Source organism: Cygnus olor, chromosome 2 (genome assembly GCF_009769625.2).
Source record: "Cygnus olor isolate bCygOlo1 chromosome 2, bCygOlo1.pri.v2, whole genome shotgun sequence".
Classification (NCBI taxonomy): Eukaryota; Metazoa; Chordata; class Aves; order Anseriformes; family Anatidae; genus Cygnus; species Cygnus olor.
The window spans coordinates 148,239,114-148,246,080 of NC_049170.1; the positions used below are offsets into that span (position 1 = coordinate 148,239,114).

A 6,967-nucleotide genomic window follows, 5' to 3' on the forward strand; every position below is an offset into this window, starting at 1 on the left:
GCCAACAGCATCAAATAAAGTTTCCAAGAAATATCAAATGTTATGCCAAAGCACTTTCTCTTAACTTCTACCCCTGTTATGAATAAGCCTATGATTTTAGTTTTCCCACCTATTGCTTAGTTTCTCTGTGATTTTTAAAGGAATTAATGGTTTAAGATGTGAAACAAAAGCCACAAGAACTATACAATATCACAGTATAAGATTCAGTATATTTGATGGTCAGCTGTTACTCACAGATCTGACATTTCAAGAAAAGCATTCTGAAAATACTCATTTAACAAGAAATAAATATAGGGACATTTTCCATCCTGTTTACCAAGGGAAGTAGCCGTACACCTTGTTTTCTAAATTCAACATGAACAGCTCTAAAATAAATAAATAAATAAATAAAAACTTTTTTTCCTGGGACGAAGAATAGCATTTTATTTTCTGAAAAACAGCTGTTTCAGGAGATGAGGTAGTCCGTATTCTGTTCGACATGACCCCATGAGCTTACATTTTTATTGAACATTGTAAAGCTACTAGTGTCTCCTCAGCCCACTTTCAGTTCCCCTCAGTGATTTCTGGAAAACATCCATTGATCTAACAGCCAAATTCCACATGAAGTCAGGTAAACATATTACTTATATGAGCTTCACATCAATTTCACGAAAATACATTTTCACCCATGTGCAAGGCTTTATTTATGAAACAATACATCTGTGGCCTAGACTTCTGGTACTATGTACAGTCATATTTCATACTAAGTAAACACAGTGTGCAGATATATACATTTATTCCAGGCAAAATGCACAGTTTTATTTTCCCACTAATCTCTACTCAGTCCAGTCCATTTTTGATCAAAAGTCAAAACCATTTTGATCACAGTGATATAGTATCACATATAGTATTTTGTAGTACATCAGTTGAAATCCTACTAGTAGAAATGGAACATATCCTGTGGTAGCGATATGAAACATAGCGACCACATTAGTGATTGGCCATTCTAAGATGAGGGCAACCATCCATATTGGAAAGGGCACCTTCCAATAACCCTCAGAAATGTGATTCAAAGACCGTTATAGTTAAGGATAGGGTTGTTTTTATGTGAGATACTTTTGAAAGATGACTAGTAATAAGAAAAAGTCTGTTTTGATCCACTCAAATTTAAATGTTTCTTGTTAAAAAAGTACTATGTTTTAGATGTAACCATACATTATTTGACCTAGAGTGCAATTAACATTTTCATCATATTTTGAATATCCCTTGCTACTTTCTGGAGATATAAAAAATAAAAATCAGTTTCAAGATAAAAAGGAAATCAAAAAGTTTTATCTGGAAAATCTCACCACTTTTTTTTTTTTTCCCCTAAGGTTTTCTTTATTTGATCATCATTTCTTCTTTGATGAAGTTATCTGTTGGTCTCAACAGGAATTTACATCTTGTCTCAATTCAAATGTTCAATATTCAGCCATTAAAATATTCAAATACTTTCTTCATATCCAGAGAATAGTTCTACTGGGCCTGACTGCAGTCCAGCAAGAAAAACCATTGTAATTCCCTAAATGGCTTGAGAAATGCCCTTAGGAGGCCATTGAGTCATGGAACATCAAAGGAAGGTCAGTACTCATACCAACCAACTCACTGTGTAAGCTACATTAGCTTCTCAAACAAATTAAATCTGTGTATTTTAGCAATTGAAACAGCATTTTTATAAAGTGTACCCTGGGTGAGTTTAAACCAATAAACAGTAATTCATCATATACAATAAACAAATCAAACAATTAAATACCCAAACCAAACCACTAAGGCTCAGAGGCAATTTTATATATACATGGCTAGTGAATACAATGGTAATCAGGGCGTGCTTTCTATAAAATAACATGGAATGTTTCCCAAAAATAAACTGTATAAGAGCACTGTACAACACTAAGAGAAAAAACAAATCTATGTAAGAGAAACGGGATTTTGAAGAGCCCTTGAAAACATTACAGAGGTAAAGACTAGCTTTTATTTTCTTCTACCATCTTCCTGTCTACAAAAAGACAATGCCTATGTCTCAGACAACTGTTTTCTCTACATACAAATCTCTCCATAATGTTGCCATTCTTAGAAGGAAAAGCTTAGTTTGAAAAATCTACAGTTTCCGTGCCAGTTGTGGTTTTCCACCCTCTTATAACTTCAGCCAATTTCTACATATTCCTAATACATCACCAGAAAGGGAAGAAGCTGAATAATATCATTACACAAAACATTTTCAAGACACAAACACCCTCAAAACTTGTGCATAGCTTCTTTAAGGATGTCAAAAACAGAAGCATGGACACTTTTAGGCACATTTTCTTCTCACAGCAAAACGAGATGTGCTACTGCTCTTTTCTCATGAAAATGTAGGAACTGCAGTAGAAATCTACTCTCTGTTTATCATGAAAATTTTCTGCAACGTAACACAGTTTTCAAAAAAAAATACGAAGTCCAGATTTTTGAGAAATTTTAAAGTTAGAAATTTAGATGATGGGATTTCATTATTATATTAAATTGCACTAAATAACACAAAAAGCCACATGTTCTTTTCAGGCTGCAAGCTGCAAGACTTCTAGCTTTACGTGTTAGCATTGTTTTGTTTGTCCAATGAAAGGTGGAGTGAAAATAGGTGAGAAATAATTTTCAGGCATTACCAGCTTTGGTCTCAGCATGTAACCTCAACAAAGCAGGAGAGCAGATAGCTATTTAGCATACTTAAGCCATCATGGGTTGCACTAAAATACTTGAACTCTCATGGAGCAGGCAGAGCTGCACCTGGTTGACAGCCATATATGGGTCTATATGAAATTGATGGCACGTGGTAAACTGTAGGCTTCTATAGGGCACACGTGTTAAATGTTAGCCCTGAGAGGCTTGTTAAGAGTGTTATAGCCCTAAAGAGGCCCTTAAAATAATAGGCTTTTATATTCATTGACTTTTTCAAGTACCACAGACTGCATCTTGACCAGTCCTGTCCTTGGGATATAAACATGAGAAGCAAAGAAAGAAGATGAGAAAAATTTAATTTAAGCCAGCTACACTTAAATACATATATTGATATATCTTTTATTGTTACTTACGGTAAAATGGACTAATTATGAATTTAATGATGTCTATCATAACTGTAATCATAAACAGAGATGTTTGCAAATTTAAAGGAATATAGTTGCATTCAGTAACACTGAATTTCTTTTGTCTCTGAAAATCCAGTCATAATTTATTTTATTTTCTTATAATAGATATTAAATATGTAGCTAATAGACCTGTTCTGACTGTTAAATGGAAACATACATCTTTTTTTCTATCTATATATATCTATAGAGTGAAAACTGTTGTCTATTAATAGACAAACAGAAGCAATCCGAGAGCTTTGTGTAGCAGAGATCCACAGACATTTCTGTTTTTTTAAGACTGTTCTGTTTAGATGGGCTTGAACTCTAAAGTTTAGAGACATATGAAATCTTCCTTAAGGTCCTAGATGCAATGATTCAATTTGTTCTCTCTTAATCTCAAAAAAACCCACATCCACAACTAGTTGCCTCTTTGGGTATTTCCATTTACTAAGAGAACATTTTTCAGTCTCTGCACAGTGAGAAATGTAGCCCAGTGCACTCCAAGGGCCGAATTCTTAAACGTGACAAAACATAGACATTAGATAGTTAGGTGACAGAAATATCACAAATTTAGGGAATATGCTTCATATGTAAATACATTGAGGTATGGTGACTGGAGAAAGGATACAGGTAAAAAGAGGATGAGTGATAGGGTATATAGACCCCCTGAACTTTGGGCAGAGTTTCTTCTACAGGCTGAGATAAAATATATATTTTTTATCAGCGTTTTCATGGTATATGCTCCAGCAAATCAAAAGAACGTGTTTATGTGAAATTTATGTCAGAAAGATATCAATAATTCAGTTCAGTGGAGATATTGAACAAGGTCTTCAGAGTTAAGAAAATGCATACTCAATGGGAATGCAGTACTGCTTTTGTTGGTCACCTTTCCAAACCAGCTCCGTGACTTCCCTATAGACCAATCTACAAAATTTCCCAGCAAATCTATAGGAGAAACTATCACAGTAATTTGAAAATTTTTTAGTAACAGCTAGTATCTCCACTGTCCATGCTGAATATTTCTTCTGAGATAGTTGTTTAATCAACATTCTTTTTTATTATGTGCAGGAAGAAAAAAGCCAAACATAGATCACAAGATAAATATTGCAAGTATTTTTACGCACATCAGAGGTTAAATCTTGACCACACGGTAGTCAATGGCAAAGCATAGCTCAATTTCAGCAAAAGTAAGTCTTTTTTGATGTGCATTTCCATGCTTCCTGATCAACCTAGCTGCACCCTAGAAAAATTGACTATAATCAAAATAAATAAGGTAAAATACATAATATCAACTGTGTCCAACATTAATGCTTATCTAATAGTGAGTTGAATTAACTACATGTTCCTTTTACATGACCCGGAGGGAATTTTGAGAGTGATTTAAACAGTTCAGCCTTTAGACAGTTCATGTAAGGTGAGGAAAAGCCAATTAAAAAATAAGCCGTTCAGAATTGCAATGTAGAACCACTTACACTGTAGTTTATTGATGTGTACTAGTTTTGCATATTTTGTTTTCTCCAAGTGAAAAGGTTATATTTCTACAACCTTTTTGGTTATAGAAGATGTGGCTATCTTCAGGTCACCTGTCAGAGGAACCCAAGTTAAAGATTGAAAAAGGGACAGTCCAACTCTCGATTGTTACCCCAAGCAAACTCCATGGGAAAATTCATCACAGGTATTAAGAACAGTATTTTATGAGATCTGTGTGTTCTTCCCAAGCATGTCTACACTCTAGACCTCCCACTTTTTTATATATAATATAACATTCATATATAAACAAATCTTGGGTAAGAAGAGGAGGACCCAGAGATCCTTTACTGTTTTTCAGTATTCTGCTCCTTGTACATAATATTTGTCCAAGTAATTCAACAGTCAGCATGTTTGATATGGTCAACATTTTTTACATAGCTGGAATCAAGAGGGAAGCTATAACACTGAAGTGACTGCCCACAAGAAGTGGGTAACATCTCTTCAAGGAATTGAAACAGAACATTTTCTTCCCCTGCAAATGAGGTATGGATTCCTCAGCACTGCATAACAGTTGAACAAAGCTTTTCCTCATAATGAGCTATTCATTTGGATTTCACAATGTCTCATCACTTCAGCCACAGCTGGTGACCATGCCAGGAGTACTTCTCACATATAATTTCCAGTGTTTCCTTTCCAATTACTCAAGGGAGAGGAGGGGAGAGAAGCATGGGGATGGAGCTGTAGTTCCTAGTGAAGATTTTACAGTGAGTCTCATTTTTTCATAATAGCAATACTCAAAATTTCACTGTTGGAGTGTTAGTGAGAATTCTGCTCTGAAAAACACATTTGCCCCACCAACGTTTGGAGGTTATGTTCATGTGTTATAACAGTGCTTCTTTAAACACCAAGATAGTGCTAGCACTTTGTGTGTGTGTAAGAATAGTGAAACTGTACCATACCAAAGATCCTTGTAGATTACTATCTTGTCCCCTACAGTGGCCAAAACAAAAGGAACATGACAAGTTTAAAATGATCATTATTTTGGAAAACTCTTTTAGCTCCCAGCAATTACAGGCTCTTTTATATCCTGCGCCAAACATTTCAGGCAGACCACTGATGTTAACAGCTACAGAGACTACGTTTAAACTCATTTCTCCTTTTGGCTCCACACTTCCAGATCTTATTTATACAATGAGTAGAAAACAAAGACAAAAGAATGATGGCCTTGCACATTTTTTTAAGTAAGTATCATATGTGATTTTACCGCATGAAGAAAAAGTTTACCAATCAGTCTGTTTAAATTTCTATTCTGTTTCAGTGGCTGGTACATGATTTCTAAGACCCTTTGACTGGCCCTGCAGCAGTTTCTGGAATGAACTACTCAGCAGAAGAAAGAAACATACTATTTCATATCTGTTTGAAACATTAATCAACATTTTGCTTCTGACTAAACAAAATTCTCATCAGACAATGTTTAGCATAATGTTTTACCTTTTGCAATCACAGCCTCAAAACACTGATTTGTGAAACGTCCTCTCTAAGGGATGACCATAAGTGCAAAGATTATTCCTGTGATGAACTACCAGTCAGCATCTGTGTAACACAAGAAGGCATTTTATTTGCAGTAGATTTGTTCCTCTTCACAGCAAACTTTTGGGGTCAGGCCTGGCAACAGCAACCATGAGGTGGTTGTAGGATATAGCACTTGAAGGTATACTGTGTAAGTGTGTGGATGACACAAAACTGGGAGGAGTTGTTGATGCCATCAAGGGTAGAGAGGCCTTGCAGTGAGGTCTTGACAAATAACAGAGCTGAGCAATCACCAACAATATGAAATTTAACAAGAGCAAGTGTTGGATTCTGCACCTGGGATAGGACAACCCTGGCTGTACATTCAGACTGGGGGACAAAAGGCTTCAGAAAGGGTTGTGGGTGTTTTGGTCAATAGCAAGGTGAATATGAGTCAATACCATGCCCTGGCAGCGAAAAGAACCAGCTGTATCCTGGGGTGTATCAAGCACAGCATTGCTAGCCAGTCAAGGGAAGTGATTGTCCAGCTCTACTCTGTGCTGGTGCGACCTCGCCCTGAGTACTGTGTGCAGTTTCAGGCACCATGGTATAAGAAGGACATAAAATTGTTAGAGAGTGTCCAAAGAAGGGCTACAAAGATGGTGAAGGGTCTAGAGGGCAAGACATATGAAGAGTGGCTGAGATCACTTGGTTTGTTCAGTCTGGAGAAGAGCAGACTAAAGGGAGGCCTCACATTGGCCTGCAGCTCCCTCACGAGGGGAGCGGAGGGGCAGGTGCTGAGCTCTGCTCTCTGGGGACAGCGACAGGACCCGAGGGAATGGATCTGGGACAGGGGAGGGTCCCTGTGAATT

The 6,967-nt window shown here is 36.6% G+C and overlaps 1 long non-coding RNA gene across 1 annotated transcript; it reads left to right on the forward strand.

The window, feature by feature from the left end:
* The first annotated feature begins 5,466 nt into the window (after nt 1-5,466).
* On the forward strand, nt 5,467-6,034 carry LOC121064849. The gene is made up of 2 exons (XR_005816726.1): nt 5,467-5,827; nt 5,905-6,034. It is a non-coding gene; the product is annotated as an uncharacterized LOC121064849 (long non-coding RNA).
* Nucleotides 6,035-6,967: the final 933 nt, after the last annotated feature.